Source organism: Pantherophis guttatus, chromosome 2 (genome assembly GCF_059756535.1).
Source record: "Pantherophis guttatus breed Tessera chromosome 2, ASM5975653v1, whole genome shotgun sequence".
Taxonomy (NCBI): Eukaryota; Metazoa; Chordata; class Lepidosauria; order Squamata; family Colubridae; genus Pantherophis; species Pantherophis guttatus.
The window spans coordinates 15,576,319-15,594,391 of record NC_142064.1 but is presented as its reverse complement, the minus strand read 5'-3'; positions in this window follow the sequence as shown (position 1 = coordinate 15,594,391).

Below are 18,073 nucleotides of genomic sequence, written 5' to 3'. Positions count from 1 at the left end.
TGCACTAGGAAGCTGAGCTTCCGGTTTCCGGTACACGCATGCACCCTGGCCAGCTGGTTTTTGTGCATGTGGGAGAGCTAGAAACTGGAAGAGTAGCTCCCTGGCACACATGTGTGCACCGGGAAGCTGAGCTTCTGGTTTCTGGCACACGCATATACGCTAGCCAGCTGGTCTTTGTGCAAGTGGGAGAGACAGAAACTGGAAGAGTAGCTTCCTGGCGCGCATGTGTGCACCGGGAAGCTGAGCTTCCGATTTCCAGCCAGCTGATCTTCACGAGGTCATGTGCACCAGAAACCGGAAGACCAGGTGACTGGCACGCATGTGCACACCAGAAACTTGAAACTGCTCTTCCGATTTCCGGTGCTACCCTGCAAGCACGCTCCCGTTTCGGCACTCGGTGCCGAAAAGGTTTGCCAACACTGCCCTAGAAGGAGATAAGGATAAACCACTTCTTCCCTTACTTTGTCTCCTTCAGATATTTAAGCAGTACTTTGAGATGTCTGGTCAAATAAGTCAAGATAGTATCTGCAGTGAAGAACCAAAGCACTCCCTTTCTTAATGAGCGTCGATTCTATTATTTTCCTAAAGCGAAATGTACAGGTAGTCCTTGACTTACGACTATAATTGAATCCAAAATTTCTGTTGCTAAGTGAGACATTTGTTCAATCGCCCCATTTTACAACTTTACTTTCCAGAGTTGTTAAGTGAATAACTGCAGTTGTTAAATCAGTATCACGGTTGTTAAGTGAATCTGGATTCCCTGTTGCCTTTGCTTGCCACAAAGTAACAAAAGGTGATCACAGGACCCCCGGTACACTGCAACCGTCGTAAATATGAGTCAGCTGAATTTTGACCACGTGACCATGGGGATGCGGCAACAGTTGCAAGTGTGAAAACTGGTTATAAGTCACATTTTTTAGTGCCATGGTAACTTCAAATGGTCATTAAATGAGCTGTTGTAAATCGAGGACTACCTGTATTAATTCCCTGATGTCTCTGCACATTTTTCAGGACTTTGATTATCACTGTTGCCTTTCATTAAGTCTATTTTAATTTGTCAAACATCTCTTAAGGTAAGGTATGGAGCCCTCGTACTTGGACTGATGGCCACACCATCACTTGTGCTTTGCATACTGTGGATGCTGCCAAGCATGTCAATCAACCATCATGCCTCCCTTTTCAAGAACTACATCGCCTCCTCCTCCTCCTCCTCCTCCTCCTCCTCCTCCTCCTCCTCCTCCTCCTCCTCCTCCTCCTCCTCCTCCTCCTCCTCCTCCTCCTTCTCTTTCTTTTTCTTTTCCTCCTCCTCCTTCTCCTCCTCTTGTCCTCCTCCTCCTTCTCTTACTTCTCCTCCTCCTCCTCCTCCTCCTCCTCCTCCTCCTCCTCCTCCTCCTCCTCCTCCTCCTCTTCTCCTCCTCCTCCTCCTCCTCCTCTTCTTCTCCTCCTCCTCCTCCTCCTTCTCTTTCTTTTTCTTTTCCTCCTCCTCCTCCTCCTCTTGTCCTCCTCCTCCTTCTCTTACTTCTCCTCCTCCTCCTCCTCCTCCTCCTCCTCCTCCTCCTCCTCCTCCTCCTCCTCCTCCTCCTCCTCCTCTTCTTCTTCTTCTTCTTCTCCTTCTCCTCCTCCTCCTCCTCCTTCTCTTTCTTTTCTTTTCCTTCTCCTCCTCCTCCTCCTCCTCCTCCTCCTCCTCCTCCTCCTCCTCCTCCTCCTCCTCCTCCTCCTCCTCTCCTCCTCCTCCTCCTCCTCCTTCTCCTCCTCCTCCTATTCTTCTTCTCCTCCTCCTTCTCCTCCTCCTCCTTCTCTTTCTTTTTTTCCTCCTCCTCCTCCTCCTCTTGTCCTCCTCCTCCTCCTCCTTCTTTTACTTCTCCTCCTCCTCCTCCTCCTCTTCTTCTTCTCCTCCTCCTCCTCCTCCTTCTCCTCCTCCTCCTTCTCTTTCTTTTTTTTCCTCCTCCTCCTCCTCCTCCTCCTCTTGTCCTCCTCCTCCTCCTCCTTCTTTTACTTCTCCTCCTCCTCCTCCTCTTCTTCTTCTTCTCCTCCTCCTCCTTCTCTTTCTTCTTCTTCTCCTCCTCCTCCTCCTCCTTCTCCTCCTCCTCCTTCTCTTTCTTTTTCTTTCCTCCTCCTCCTCCTCCTCCTCCTCCTCCTCCTCCTCCTCCTCCTCCTCCTCCTCCTCCTCCTCCTCCTCCTCCTCCTCCTCCTCCTCTTCTTCTTCTTCTTCTTCTTCTTCTTCTTCTTCTTCTTCTTCTTCTTCTTCTTCTTCTTCTTCTTCTTCTTCTTCTTCTTCTTCTTCCTCTTCCCCTTCCCCTTCCCCTTCTCCTTCTTCTTTAAATGTTTGTTTGTTTCCATTATGCATTTGTTTATAAGTCTCTAGTTACAGGAGAAATAATGGACTCCCGTAGCTTTATTCTCTCATTCCTCTCTCTATCTTTTCCTTTTCAATAAGTTTTCCATAACTGAAAATGTTGAGGTCATGCTGTTTTAAATTCCAAAGGGAAGGCATATTGCTTTAGCTCAGAATGATGTTCCTTTGTGCTTCAGGTGACTGATGAGGTTTGGGTCAAAGAGAGCATTAATTTCCATTCCGGATAGACTCCCTGCCTACGTGTTAATTTTTTAATCTGACGGCGGTTGCCAGAACAGCTCTGGTTTTGTTTAGAAGACTAATGTTCTTAAGCTGCTCTTGTGTCTGCTTACCTTGATATTCAAAGAAAGGCACAGAATAATTCCGGCTTAATCAGGGCCACACGTAGCCACCAAATTTTAATCTTTCAGGCAGCCATTCAGGTCTGTAACAAAAGATGCTTTCAGCATTTCAGACTCTCCCCACCTTGCCACCCGCAGAAGCGTTTGAGAGGCAAAAATATTATTTATTCCCCTTAAAAAGACTTCTCAGACTTATCTGACTAATTAATATGTATATAATAAGTAATTCGCCCAGGAATAGATACATAAAAATTAATAGAAGCCAGACAGTGTTATTTTAATTTTTTTTCCAAAGTAATTCTCGGTTATTCATGGCGAAGGTATTTGTGTAACAAAAAAAGACAAGATCGTGGCAGCAAGTCCACAATCACAACTCCTTCACAAATTATAATAACATCACATCACAACACAACACAACACAACGCAACACAACACAACGTAACACATAATGCAATGTTATGTAACGTAATATAGTGTAACCTAATCTAACTATTATATGCACACACACAATGTGTGATTTACCATATTTTTCGGACTATAAAACACACCAGAATATAAGACACACCAAGATTTCGAAGAGGAAAACAAGAAAAAAAATAGTTTTTGGCCTCCATGCATCTGGTTTTTGCCCTCCCCAGCCCCCAGGAGCACTCTGCAGGCCTCCCAAAGCCTCTGTTTTTGCGAAAAATGGGCCCATTTTCGGCCTCCCAACCCCCCCCCCACGCATTGCATTTTTGCCCTCCCCAACCCCAGGAGTGCTCTGCAGGGCCTCCAAAACCTTCTCCGCATCCTGTTTTTGCAAAACATGGGCCTGTTTTTGGTGAAAACAGGACGTGTGGGGTGGGGTTTTGGGAGGCCAAAAATGGCTGTATTTGCTGTATAAGATGCACCAACATTTCCACCCTCTTTTAGGTGGGGGGGAAGTGCATCTTATACTCTGAAAAGTACGGTATATAAAAAGACGTGAGGCTTCACATTCAAACTTCCATTTTTGAACCTTCCCTAAGGATGCTTCAGAAGAATCTTGAGATCTCAAGAGTTGTCTCCACATTAGTGCCTATTAGATTTGTTGCCATTACAGTTCCATGGTGCATAGCTGTTGGTAACATTGGATGGAAATGTTGGGATTTCTGTTGTGGTCCGCCAGCAGCCTGCGGAGCTGGCAGCAGAGTCAGACAGTGAGGAGGCTGGGGAGGAACATGGGCCAGTCCTGGAGTCTGGGGAAGGCTCGGACGAGGGCTCTGCATCGGAGGCAGAGAAAGAGCCATCTGGGAGGTACGTGCTGCCTCCGGAGCCTCCAGAGTCGGACCTCAATGAGGCAGAGGAACAGAGGGAGCCTGTTCCCAGTGTGTGCATGCACAGAGCTGCCAGAGGCAAGAACAGTTCACACAAAAGGGATGACTCGGGAGTAGGGCTTGGAGATGATTGGCCCCTCCCATAAGATTTAAAAGAGGAGCAAAGGCATGTGGGCCTTTGCAGGAAGCAGCATTGTTAATTCTGTGCAGTTTAAAGTCTGAAGCTCTGTTTGATTCTGTACTCCGTGTGGCTTTGCCAATTAGGTCTTTGGCAGCGTGTCAAGGGAGATAAAGGTGGGTGATTATCAGCCTTATTCCGAAGAACTCTTTACAACTATTTGGGGCTCATCTGTGAATGAACAGAATCCACAGCAGTTAAAATAAAACAGGTTTTTGGGACTACTCGTGTGTTTTACTGACTCAGGAAGCCTAGATCAGAACAATTTCAGTACAGCTAAACTTATCTAGAAGGTACCAAATCAGGAACAAAGCTTTAACATAGGTTGATTGATTGATTGATCAGGTGCCATAAAATTGCTGTCAACTCTTAGTGACCACAAAGAGTGATAAATTTCCTCCCTGATGATCTACCCCTAACATGGTCCTTCAGGTTACCCAAGAGTGCACCCATCACCAATGTAGCTGAGTCCATCCACTTCAATGCAAATCACTCACTCTTCTTTCATTCCACCTTTCCCAGCATTAGAGTCTTCTCTAGAGAGTTTGCATAATGTGACTAAAGTAAGATAAATTGGCCTTGGTAAATTAGACTTAGAAGTAGAATAACTTTATTGTTACTTTGAATGAATGGTTAAATCCTCCGCAGATTGCCACTGGTTCGCTGCATGCGTGCATGCGCAGTGCATGCCAAAAGCATACTGCATGCCAAACGTGTGCTTCATGTGGAAAAAGGAGACTTGGAAAGGTAAGTAGAACAGCGAGGGGGGGGAAGTAGGTCTGCCGTGCGATTGAGCTTCACTAGAAAGCAGGATTTCTAGCAGGAAAGCTAGAAAGTGGCACAGCTGATTGTTGGATCACCAGAACTGGTAGCTTTTTTTTTACTACTGATTTGCCCGAACTGGTAGTTTTTATCACTACCGGTTCGCCTGAACCCATGTGAACTGGTAGCATTTCACCCCTGCTTTGAACGTACAGTAATTGGCATACATTAAAATTTAATTTCATTGCATGCAGCTCTCAAAGGGTCACCACCTCCAATATACACTACATAAACAGGACAAAATAAATTCAAAATTATGCATATATGACACAGAGAAACAACACAGTCTAGTTCGGAAGTTTACATGTACGTGGTGAGAGAAACGAATCTTGCGAGTTTACCTGACAGATGGCATAGGGAACAAAGCTGTTACAGAATCTGGTTGTCCTTCTAGATATACTTCAAAACCTCCTCCCAGAGGGGAGAACAGAAACAGACCATGAAGTGGGTGTGTGGGGTCTCTAACAATGCTTTGAGCTCGAAGCACATAGAGCTTATAAGCAGCATTTTAATGTGCAGTTGTGTTCTTTGAAAACGTAGTCTTTTGCAGTATAATTATCTTGTATCTTGGATTTTTTTTGGTTATTTTTAAAAGAATAAACAAATAAGTAAAGCATTAATATATGTTTTCATTTATGCTAAGAATAAAAAACAAATTCTTAGAGATATCTTACTGAAATGACCTTTAAAAAAAAAAGTAAAAATACAGTCTCAGAAATATTTTCTTTCTTAAAAATCAATTATTATTCGGGGGTTTGTTTGTTTTTTTGCTTTTTATGCCTTCTGAATAAGTCTTGGCTGGAGGCAAGTGCCTGGATTAATCCCTGCAGTTTTCTTGGAATATTTTTTTCAGAAATGATTAGTTACAGGTAGTCCTCGACTTACAACAGTTCATTTAGTGACCATTCAAAATGACAATGGCACTGAAAAAAGTGACTTATGACCCTTTTTCACACAACCGTTGCAGCATCCCCATGGTCAGGTGACCAAAGTCTGGATCCTTGGCAACTGACTCATACTTATGACGGTTGCAGTGTCCTGAGATCATGTGATCAACTTTTGCAACCTTCTGACAAGCAAAGTCCATGGAGAAGTAGATACACTTAACTACTAGGTTGCTAACTTAACAACTGCAGTGATTCACTGAACATCTGTGTGAATGGTAACAATGCAAAGAGGGTAGGGTTGCCAGGTCTGCTTCCAAAAAATAGCGGACAAGCAGGGGGGGTGTGTGTTTAAGTAGTAAAAAAATAAAAAAAAAATTACAATTAAATTATATATTTTCTTACAAACATTTTATCACGCCATTTTAGGTCAGTCGACACAAGCTACAATACATTTTAAAAATGTGAACTGTACATAATTTTATAATATATATTTATTTTAATCTCATCATTAATTTTTTCGGAGAATCGAGTTCAATGGATATTCGATCTTTGTCTCATTCTAACTTATGAAAGAAAAAAGACAAAACGCGATTCTCCTATCCTTATTCTCTTAGACTGTACAGCTTTAGATTACGTACCATTTCATCATAAAGCTTTTGAATAAAAAAAAAAAGTCCACTATTTTGTGAAAAAAAATAGTGAACATAATGTGAAAAAAGTGGACTGTCCGCTCAAATAGTGGACACCTGGCAACCTAGAGGGTGGCCATTTTGTGACTGTTTATTGATTGTTATGGTACTATACAGCCTGACTTTTCCTAGGCACATTCCTAGGCATTACTAAAACAATAGATAAAATGCAGGAGACCCAGACGAAGAAAAAAAAAACATTCATGAGTTAAATCAGGTGATGAATATTCATTAAACAGACACAGATCTAACTGCCTGCCTGATTATCCATTCAGCATGTGTGTGTATGTATATGATTAAATATCACAGTCTCACTAAAAGACATCTGTGTTTGGCATTTTCTTATAACTAGTGCCTAATGTTAAAGCAACATTATTTGTTTCTTGGAGCAAAAGCATCTTCTGAATTCATGTATTCACATAATTTATGAGATTAACCTCCCCGTACACCTGTAGTTTATGCAACTATCATGCTAAAGAAAGGCATCTTAACTAAAGCAAGAATAAAAGCATAAATTTGACAAGGGATTTCTTTTGCAGTGATTTTCATTGCATAGTACCATTTCTGGTCCAAGCAGCATTAAAACTCTACCTCTTATAAGATATTGTAGGGGGATAGAAATGTGAAATAAAAAAACAAACAAGAGATTTCAGGCATCTCTGCTAAGACAAACACACCTATAGACACCTGGATAATCCATTTTATGTATTTAATTAATATATTTATATTTAGTATTTACTTATATCTGGCCTTTATTATTTTTATAAATAACTCAAGGCAGCAAATATTGCTAATATTCTTTCGCCCTCCTATTTGTTCTGTCCCTGTCTCTCTCACACACACAAACAGATAGTCAGGGGTTAAATAAAACTGGCAGACAACAAATTCTTTCGATAAGAGGCTTGGCAGCAACCCAGTAGCTGCTTGCCAAGAACTTTAGTCATAGAGGGAGGGGTTGTTCCTCTGACAGATAAACCCAAACAAGATACACACAGTTCAAGAATTGTCAAGACCAGTCCGTATTAAATCCAAGGCAGATAACGTTGTTTCAAAGATACAATGTGACTCACTAGTAGTTTGTTTTGTCCGTCACAGAGTCTGAATGGCCACCTCACCCCCTTTTATCCCCTGTGGGGTGTGGTCCAGTGACTCAGCCTAATCTCTGGCACGCCTCCTTTTCTGCTGCGCATGCCTGTCTCTCCGACGCTGGTGTGGATCCAGCCAAGACTTATCTCCGTCACTGTCCGACTGCGAGGAGATACCTGGCTCCTGGCCAATCTCTTCTCCTACGGGAGACACCTGAGGCATTGCCAGAGAGGAGGGTCCTGGAGAGGGAGGCCTGGCCAACTCCTCTCCTTCATGTTCGGAGCCTTCTCCCTCCGATAACACAGGCTCAGGTAACAGAGCCACAACACTATTTTTCCCCACTGTAAGATGGGATGTGCTGAGAGAGAGAGAGAAGAGACTGGCCCAAAGTCATGCAGCTGACTTCCATGCAGAGGTGATATTTAGCTGGTTTGAACTGGTTCACCCGAACCGGTAGTGGAATTCGTGAGTGCCCCCCCGCCCACCCTGGTTCTATGCCATTTTATTTAGGCACGCTTTTGATGCCAGGCACATGCGTGGACAGGCGCACTCACATTTGCAAACTGGTAGAGAAAGTAAGTGAATACCACCCCTGCTTCCATGCCTAAAATGGGACTAGAATTCAGGTTCTAGCCTGCTGCCTGAACTAGTAGATCAAAGTTTATTTTTTAATTTATTTATATATCAAATTTATAGGGCTGTGCATCTCACTAAAAGTAACTCTAGAAGGCATACAACAAGGATATAAAATGAGAAACCTATCAAAAAACGATCATGATTAAAAAAATCATCATAAGAGATTAGTGGATAGCATCTTATGAGAAAGAAACTTCACACTGCAGATTTTTCTGCAGCTCAGAAAATGTAGATTGTCAATCTACCATCCCCTTTAATCCGTGGTGGAATTCAAATAATTTAACAATCGGTTGTCTGCCCTAATGACTGTCTGGGTGGGCGTGACCTTGGTGGGCGTGGCCAGGGAGTGTGACAGGCAGCACTCAACCTCCTGCACCGCCCTGGGAGCAAAAATGGGCTGCGGGGGGGGGGAAACGCATCCCGCTTTCCACGTTTTGGGCCTAGGAGGCCTCCCTGCAGCCTCCTGTGAGCAAAAAGGGCCGTGTGTGTGTATGTGTGTGTGTGCCATACCCCCATGCCCCCTTTTGGACCTAGGAGGCCTCCCTGAAGCCTTCTGGGAACCAAAATGGGGCTCATGGGGATTCCTGGAAGGAGTGGGGCAGAGTGGGTCCAGTTCGTCCAAACTGGACCGAACCTGCTGAATCCCACCACGGCCTTTAATGTGACATTATGAGACTAGTAGAGCCTATCATCTTGATTCCTAAGAGCAATGATATCCTACCTTTGTATAAAGGCTCCCCCCTCCCCCCCCACAGAAATGTTAGTGGTAAAGTTTTTATTTTCGTTATTTTCCCTAATACTCCTGGCATGGAATTTGTCTTTTGCACAACTGCTGCACACTGAGCCATTCTGTTCCCATGGCAAGTCGTCTTCATCCGGATAAAGCTTCCTGTTTGGGCTGGCCATGGCGACCTTCTCTTCTCCCCAGCCACAGTTGTGGCTTTTGATCTGCACATCCTGTTGCCAAGCGAGTCTTGCGCACCGAAAGCGATACACTTCCTTTGTTCTGTGTTACAGGCCTAGGCTGAAAGCCCTTTGAACCACATGGCCTGGTCTGCACAAAGGGAGGATTAGCGAGCTCTTCCAGCAACTGTTCCTTACCACATGGATGGATGCTTCCAAGAAGCAGATAATCACAGGCCTTTTCTTTGAAGAATGAAATGCAGTCTAAAATGTTTGTGTCTTTATGGTCCAGTAATTGAACCTACCGCGTGTTTCGTATGATAGTGTGCCATGTAATTGTTTCTCTGCTTTTCATATTTAAATTCTGCTAGCTTCTCCTTCCAATGGCAGAGGATGAAGATGCTTAAAAGAATTATAGCTATTAATCTTTTCTTTTGAGGGTTCAATATGGTGTACATAGCACTCCCCTTTCATTGTTTCCCCCAACAACAACTAAAGTGGGAGCTTGGTTGAATTAATTGACTCCAAATGAGCAGCTGAATGAAGACTTGATCTTGGGTCTTCCTGATTCAAATCCAACTCCAACAATGCTAGTACACAACTTTCATTATAGGAACATCAGTGTAGTCTAAGTGGCATCGGGCCTAGCTATCTTCGAGACCGCCTGCTGCTACCAACGACCTCCCATCGTCCCGTGCGCTCCCACAGAGAGGGCCTCCTCAGGGTGCCATCAGCCAATCAATGTAGGCTGGTGACCCCCAGGGGGAGGGCCTTCTCTGTGGGGGCACCTATCCTCTGGAATCAGTTGCCCCCAGAGATAAGGAGAATCCAAGACCTTAGTGCCTTCCGCCGTGCCCTTAAAACCCACTTTTTCCAGCAAGCCGGGCTGGCTTAAGAAGAAATTTTAAATGTTTTAATTGGTTAGTATTTTTAATTTTGGGCCAAATTTATATATATTTTAATTGTTTTTTAATATTTGTATTTTATGTTTTTTAATTCTGGCTGTACACCTCCCTGAGTCCTCAGGGAGAAGGGCGGTATATAAATTTAAAATAAATAAATAAATAAATAAATAAATAAATAAATAAATAAATAAATAAATAAGTGGATCAGATAGACAGGTTTCCTGAATAACCAGGTAGATGTGTCTAAAAATTTATGAAGATCATCAGCAGTTAACTGAAAGCAAAAATGGACCAGCCTTGTGAGGTAGTTCAGACAAGAAACACACTCAAAGGGATTAGCTCTAATGTTATTGTAAAGTTAGATCAGCGGTGAAATGCACTTACCTTCACTACCTCACAATAGTGGGCATGCATGCTCACTATTTCACTATGGAAATGTGAGCATGCATGCCTCTTCTGTGTGTGCACAGAGCCTTCTGCGCACACACAGAGGGTCAAAAATGGGACGTAATGACATCCCGGTGGGTGGGCGGAGCCTCCCACTGCCAGCCCTACCGGCATGAGCCGAATAGATCTGGCCGTATTTCACCGCTGAGTTAGATTAATAGAATTTTTAGGTCTGAAAGTATGTCTCCTCCTCCTCAGTCCAAGAATAGCAATAGCACTTAGACTTATATGCCGCTTTATAGCCCTCTCTAAGTGGTTTACAGAGTCAGCATATTGCCCCCAATAATTTGGGTCCTCATTTTACCCATCTTGGAAGGATGGAAGGCTGAGACTGGTGAGATTTGAAGTGCCAAAATTACAGGCAGCCGGCAGGCAGCAGAAGTAGCCTGCAGTACTGCACTCTAATCACTGCGCCACCGTGGCTCATAAGAAACTATGGAGGGTTCAAGAAACTAAGGAGAGTTTCTTCTGAAACTTTTGCCATGCCACCTTTCCTTCTATAGATTCAGCTGTCACTTGTCTGAACATCGGCTAGTCTGCGACTCTTCCTCCTGTCTCCCAAATTCATTCTCACATACTGGTACAACAATGATGTTCTACACAAAATTGCTTCTAGTTGCTCAGATTTATTTAATCAGCAAGTTCTGGAAGGAAAAACGAGAACAACTCAGGAATATTTCAGAGAACACCAGGATTATAATAGTTTTGAATAGTTTTCTTACTAAACAATAATGCTCTTATCAATTTGTCTAAACCCTGTTTAAAGTCAAATAACTAGAATGTCAGTAGTGCAGTAGATGATCTTAACTCTGGCTTTCTATGCCAGGTGCAGTTCATCGTAATTGCTTTCCTTCTAAACCACTGGTGTCAAACTCGATTGCATCACATGATGTATCGTGAGTTATTTTTTTTTGCCTTTGTGGAGCTGGGATGGGCATGGCCTGTGTGTGAGGCATCCGGCCTGTGGGCCACCAGTTTGACAGGCCTGTTCTAAGCAGACATGGAAACTCCAAACGTAGAAGCAAAGTGGGATTATCTGGGTAAATTGTTCCATGCTATGAGCCAAATTGAGCTGTCTCAATTTACTTTTGGTATGAATCTAGATTTGCATAAGTCTCTATTCTGCAGGAAAAACAATTGCTACCTATAACTGCAGAAAAAAAAAAACAATTGCTACCAACCTGCCTTCCATTGAGGACCTGTATACTGCACGAGTCAAAAAGAGGGCTGTGAAAATATCTACAGACCAGGGTTGAAATGCTCCCGGTTCGGACCGGATCGCCTGATCTGGTAGCGATGGCGGTGGCTGGTTCGGAGAATTGGTAGCAAAAATCCCTGCCCACCCCCCCACCCAGCTGAGCCGCGCGATCATCAGAGCCTTTTTTTTTTTGTTCCAGCTTTCATTATTTTTATTTATTTATTTTTATTTTTTATTTTATTTTTAATTTGATTTATATGCCGCCCTTCTCCGGAGACTCAGGGCGGCTTACAATGCGCTAAGCAATAGCTTTCATCCTTTTGTATATTTATACAAAGTCAGTTTATCGCCCCCACAAACTGGGTCCTCAATTTACCTACCTTAGAAAGGATGGAAGGCTGAGTCAACTTTGAGCCTGGCGAGATTCGAACCTGCAGTAATTGCAGGCAGCTGGTCTTAATAACAGGGTGCTTTAGACCACTGTACTACCAAGGCTCTTGTTAATAAAATATTAAACATTTTTTTAATATAAACAAACAAACAAACAACAATGAAACATACAAACACATAAACAAAAATCCATCTTTACATCTTTTTAACATGTCGCATCGGTAGTCTATATTCACATGTATACATTTTCTCTTTCTTATTTTAACATATCCCTTATACATCTATTCCTAATATATCATCTATATGTGTTCTCCTAATCTACATATTTAGCTTACTATTTTACTTTTAAAAGCATTTTTTCTACCTCTTCGGCCGAAGAGGTTGTAAAAAAATGCTTTTAAAAGTCTCTGACGATCCCTGCTGAGTTGCCTGATCGTCAGAGGCTTTTTTTTTTACTTTTAAAAGCAATGCTTTTAAAAGTAAAAAAAAAGATTGCGCGCCACAGCTGATAACCTCCCCCGTCGCGCGCTGTTCTACTTACCACATGCCTCCTTTTGGCGTGCACTGCACGCACCTCACATTTGGTGCATGGGGCGCACTGTGCATGCATAGCCAGCGAACCGGTAGTAAACTGGTTCAGATTTCACCACTACTACAGACCCCTCACATACTGGGCATAAACTGTTTCAACTCCTACCCTCAAAAAGACGCTATAGGGCACTGCACACCAGAACAAGAAGACACAAGGACATTTTTCCTGAATGCCATCACTCTGCTAAACAACTAATTCCCACAACACTATCAAATTAACTACTAAGACTGTATTACTATTCCTCTTCTCATCCTTACTATTACCTATCTCTTCCCACTTGTGGCTATATCCATGTTGCTTGTATCTTTACAACTTATATTCTTTTTCCTAGTATGATTTGATTGCTTATTAGTATTCTATGACTATCACTAAGTGTTGTATCTTATAATTCTTGATGAAAAAAAATATTTTTTCTTTATGTACACTGGGAGCATATGCACCAGACAAATTCCTTGTGTGTCCCATCACACTTGGCCAATAAAGAATTCTATTCTATTCTATTCTATTCTATTCTATTCTATTCTATTCTATTCTATTCTATTCTATTCTATTCTATTCTATTCTATTCTATTCTATTCCTGACCTATCTCTGGAGGGGAAGGCAGAGTGTCTTCTAGGATTTGTCCTTTGTCCAACATGCATCTATTTCCACACAGAACTGCAGAAGATGTGGTGGTTCTTTAGATTCTCTCCAGGGAAAAATGGAACATGTCAGAAGGTGGGATTTACCTAGTGTCACATGATTTGGTTAAAAATGTGCTCCATGATGTCATCCAATCTGCCAAGTCAGGTAGAAATCTTAGCTTCTCAATAAATCCATATCCCCAACTTGCTTTCAAAAATCCCCTCATTGGACATGATTTATGCTGCTTTCTTCTGCAATTCTAATCCGCTTCTTGTTTTCTATAGCTGACACAGTAGATTGGTGTTTGCTAATTTTCCCAGACAAAATATGTGAACTTTCTGATTTTTCTATACTTATGTGTGAATTGAATTTCAACCATCAATGCGCTGAGAATAAGAAAATTCATCATCTTTTCTTACTAACACCCTTTTTATTTCCACAATCCACCTCAATTTATCAGCCTAAAATTTAACTCAGGCTACTGACTTGCTCATTCCTGGAACTCTACTACTTGTCGTGATCTACAATGAATCCCATTTAAAGTTTCTTCCTAGAATGCCAGTATTTATTTATTTATTTATTTATTTATTTATTTATTTATTGATTGATTGGTTCAATTTATATGCCGCCCTTTTCTGGAGACTCAGGGCGGCTTACAATGCTTTAAGCAATAGCCTTCCTACTTTTGTATATACCTGCTTAGTAGGGCTTTTGGGCCCCCCTAAGTGGTGTTCTTTTTTTTAATACAAAGTCATCTTATTGCCCCCACAATCTGGGTCCTCATTTTACCTACCTCAAAAGGATGGAAAGCTGAGTCAACCTTGAGCCTGGTAAGATTTGAACTTGCAGTAATTGCAGGTAGCTGGTGTTACTTAACAGTGCTTTAGTCTGCTGCGCCACCAAGGCTCATTTATTTATAAATGAGTATAGTATTTACAAAAATGGGGAGGAACAGGCTCAGGCACAACCCATCCAAGACCGAGTGGCTGTGGTTTCCGACGTCCCGATATAGTCAGCTAGTGCCATCGCTGACTATTGGGGGTGAATCATTGGCCCCCACGGATAGGGCCCGCAATCTGGGTGTCCTCCTGGATTCACGGCTGTCGTTAGAAGAGCATGTGACGGCCGTGTCCGGGAGGATTTTTCATCAGGTTCGCCTGATCCGCCAGTTGCGTCCCTATCTAGATCGGGACTCCCTACACACAGTCACTCATGCCCTCGTTACTTCTCGTCTGGACTACTGCAACGCTCTCTACATGGGGCTCCCCTTGAGGTGCACTCGGAGGCTCCAACTGGCGCAGAGTGCGGTCGCGCGGGTGGTGATGGGAGCGACACGGAGTTCCCATGTAACACCTCTCCTGCGCGAGCTGCACTGGCTCCCGGTGGTCTTCCGAGTGCGCTTCAAGGTTTTGGTTATCACCTTTAAAGCGCTCCATGGCTTAGGACCTGGTTATTTACGGGACCGCCTGCTACCACCAATAGCCTCCCACCGGCCAGTACGCTCCCATAGAGAGGGGCTCCTCCGGGTGCCGTCGGCCAAACAATGTCGGCTGTCGGCCCCTAGGGGGAGAGCCTTCTCTGTGGGGGCACCTACGATTTGGAATGAGCTCCCCCCGGAGATACGTAGGATCCCGGATCTGCGCACCTTCCGCCGCGCGCTTAAGACTTTTCTATTTTATCAAGCTGGCCTGGCCTAAATCTTCCCCCTTTTTAAATGTGGAAATTTTAAATTTTTAAATTTTAAATTCGTCTTATTTATAGGGGTATGGGTAAGGCGTTTTAAATTGGGGAGCCATTTTGGATTTAATTCTGTTTTAAACGTATTTTAATTGTTTATATTGTATGTTTTTTAATTTTGGCTGTTCACCGCCCCGAGTCCTTCGGGAGAGGGGGCGATATAAAAATCTAATAAATAAAATAAATAAATAAAATAATAAATAAATAAAAATACTATGAATTTTAGAAAAACAATAGGTCTGTGAGAAAAGTCTTGAAGGGTACTCATTTCTCGCCAAAACAATGTTCTCTAAACAATGTGGAATTTTTAATGTTTTTTGTTGCACAGAAAATAATATAGTCCTTGGAGTTCGGAGATTATTTAGCTGACACCAAATAAGGCACTCGTTTAAGTTAAGGAAACCAAAATAACAACTTTTCCCTGTAGACACTTAGTGGAGGATGAGGAAAAAGATGAGTTTTTAAGAAGATATTGGATAACCATTTGTCTGAAGTGGTGTAAGGTTTCCTGCCTAAGCAGGGGGTTGGACTAGATGACCTCCAAGGTCCCTTCCAACTCTGTTATTCTGTTCTGTTCTGTTCTGTTTATGAGGATGAGATTGAGGAGGAGGAGGATGAAGGAGGAGGAGGAGGAGGAGGAGGAGGAGGAGGAGGAGGAGGAGGAGAAGAAGAAGAAGAAGAAGAAGAAGAAGAAGAAGAAGAAGAAGAAGAAGAAGAAGAAGAAGAAGAAGAAGAAGAAGAAGAAGTAGTAGTAGTAGTAATACTTTATCTATGGTCACTGCAGTTAACCCTCTGAGAGTTTTGTTAAGCTTCTTACATAATGATTATTCCCACTTCGTTTTCTCTTTCTCTGTATATTTATTCAGACTCCTGAATGTCCTTTCTTCCTGATTTGAAAAGTCTAGACCAGTGTTGGTGAGCTTTTTCGGCACTGAGTGCCAGAAACCGGAAGAGCAGCCGCCCGGTGCACATGGACGTGCCAGGAAGATGATCTTCCGGTTTCCGGAACGCGCATGTGTACCGGCCACCTGGTCTTTCAGTTTCTGGTGCTCCCACGCTCGTGAAGACCAGTTGGCCATTGTGCCAGAACCCGGAAGACCAATGGGTGATGGCTCGTGTGCCTGGAGAGATGGCTCTGCATGTGTTGTGGTCCGCCAGCAGCCTGCGGAGCTGGCAGCGGAGTTGGACAGCGATGAGGCTGAGGAAGAACATGGGCCAGTCCTGGAGGCTGGGGAAGGCCCGGATGAGGGCTCTGCGTTGGAGGCAGAGATGGGGCCAGGGCCATCAGGGAGTGATGTGTGGACTCCAGAGCCTCCAGAGGCTGACAGTAGAGAGGCAGAGGAACAGGAGGAGCCTGTTCCTAGTATGAGAAGAGCTGCCAGAAGGCAGGAGCAGCTCAAGCAAAGAGGACGACTTGGGAGTAGGGCCAAGAGATGATTGGCCCCTCCCATAAGGCTTAAAAGACCAGCAACGGCTCCTGCGCTCTTTGTTGGAAAACAACATTGATAAATTTGGTTCTTATCTTGTTCGGCGTCCTCTGCTTCTGAACTTTTGCCAAGAGAAGCTTTTGGCAGTTGGCCTAATTATACCAAGGTTGGTGATTAGACTGAAGAATTTGTGTTATGAAGAGTTTGTTTTGCTTTAGTTTGGACTACGCTGAGAATGAGTTAATTCTCAGCTGTTCTAATAAAGTCTGTTTGTTTTCAAACTGTGTGTAATACTACCTACTTGGGCCGGGATCACAACAGTATGCCACTTCCGGCACGTGTGCCATAGGTTCGCCATCACAGGTCTAGAGCAGGGAACTTTTCTCCTATGGTCTTCTCTTGGGATTTCAAGGCATTGGGTGAAGCTGTGAAGTCTCCAAGAACTGGGGAAATAATGACACATGGGGCAGTAGATCTTTTCCCCCATGTCGCACACCACTTAAATGTGTATGGTTACCATATTTGTGAGAAGCCCATCCGTAGCACCCTCTCTTTTTCTTGCTTTCAAATGTCATGAAAGCGTGAAAGATCATGTCCACATGAGAAGGTCCAATTAAATTGATTTACTGTTACTTGTGTCTGTGCAAAGGTATATTTTCAACTGACCATTAGTACCAGCTAGGAGTTAGATAAGGAATGGAATATGAAAGATACTTTTTTTTTAAAGATTGAAGGCTTCTCCCCACTTTTTTTGGATATTTTTTTAAAGAATGTAAAAAGTTATTGAAGGGGAACCATCCAAGCAGGTCTCTGCACTACTGTCTCAGGACCATACTAGATTCTCAGGTCTGATCTGACTGATATCAAATCTCCAGGATTTCAGGTCAAAGAATTTCCATATTAGCAATTGCATTTAGAGTGTTTTACAGCCTTCTCTAAGCAGTTTACAGAGTCAGCCTATTGCTCCCCAACAATCTGGGTCCTCATTTTACCCACCTGGGAATGATGGAAGGGCGAGTCAACCTTGAGCCTGGTGAGATTTGAACTGCCAAATTGCAGGCAGCCAGCAGTCAGCAGAAATAGCCTGCAGTACTGCACTCTAACCACTGCACCAGCACGGCTCATACTAGTCCTGCAAATGAAAAACAAAAAACTTTTCAGCTACTTTAATTCTCTCCTCCACCCCCAGTAGCTTCCAGTTGTGAGTTATGGAAATTCTCCAATATCATCCCAGGCAGGATAGCAACAGAGTTTTCTAGGGTGGAGTTTGCAAACTTTTCTGGGTATACTAGCTTTTCTGACACTTGTGTCCCCAGGATTTGATTTATTAGTAGAAAAGAGGGTTGCTATTTTCTGCTGCATTTTGATAGTGCAATCCCAGTCTGCTAGAGGCCAAGACCTCTTATAGGTAATGAAGATTAGGCCTCAGTTCTTTTGCATGTAAAATCAGCTGAGTCCCTTTGAGAGATGGCATTTTAATGATCTATTCTAGAAGAGCCACATGGAGCCAGATAGGCTAGTATTACAATTGTGCCTCTGTGAAGAAACAGAAGTTTAAA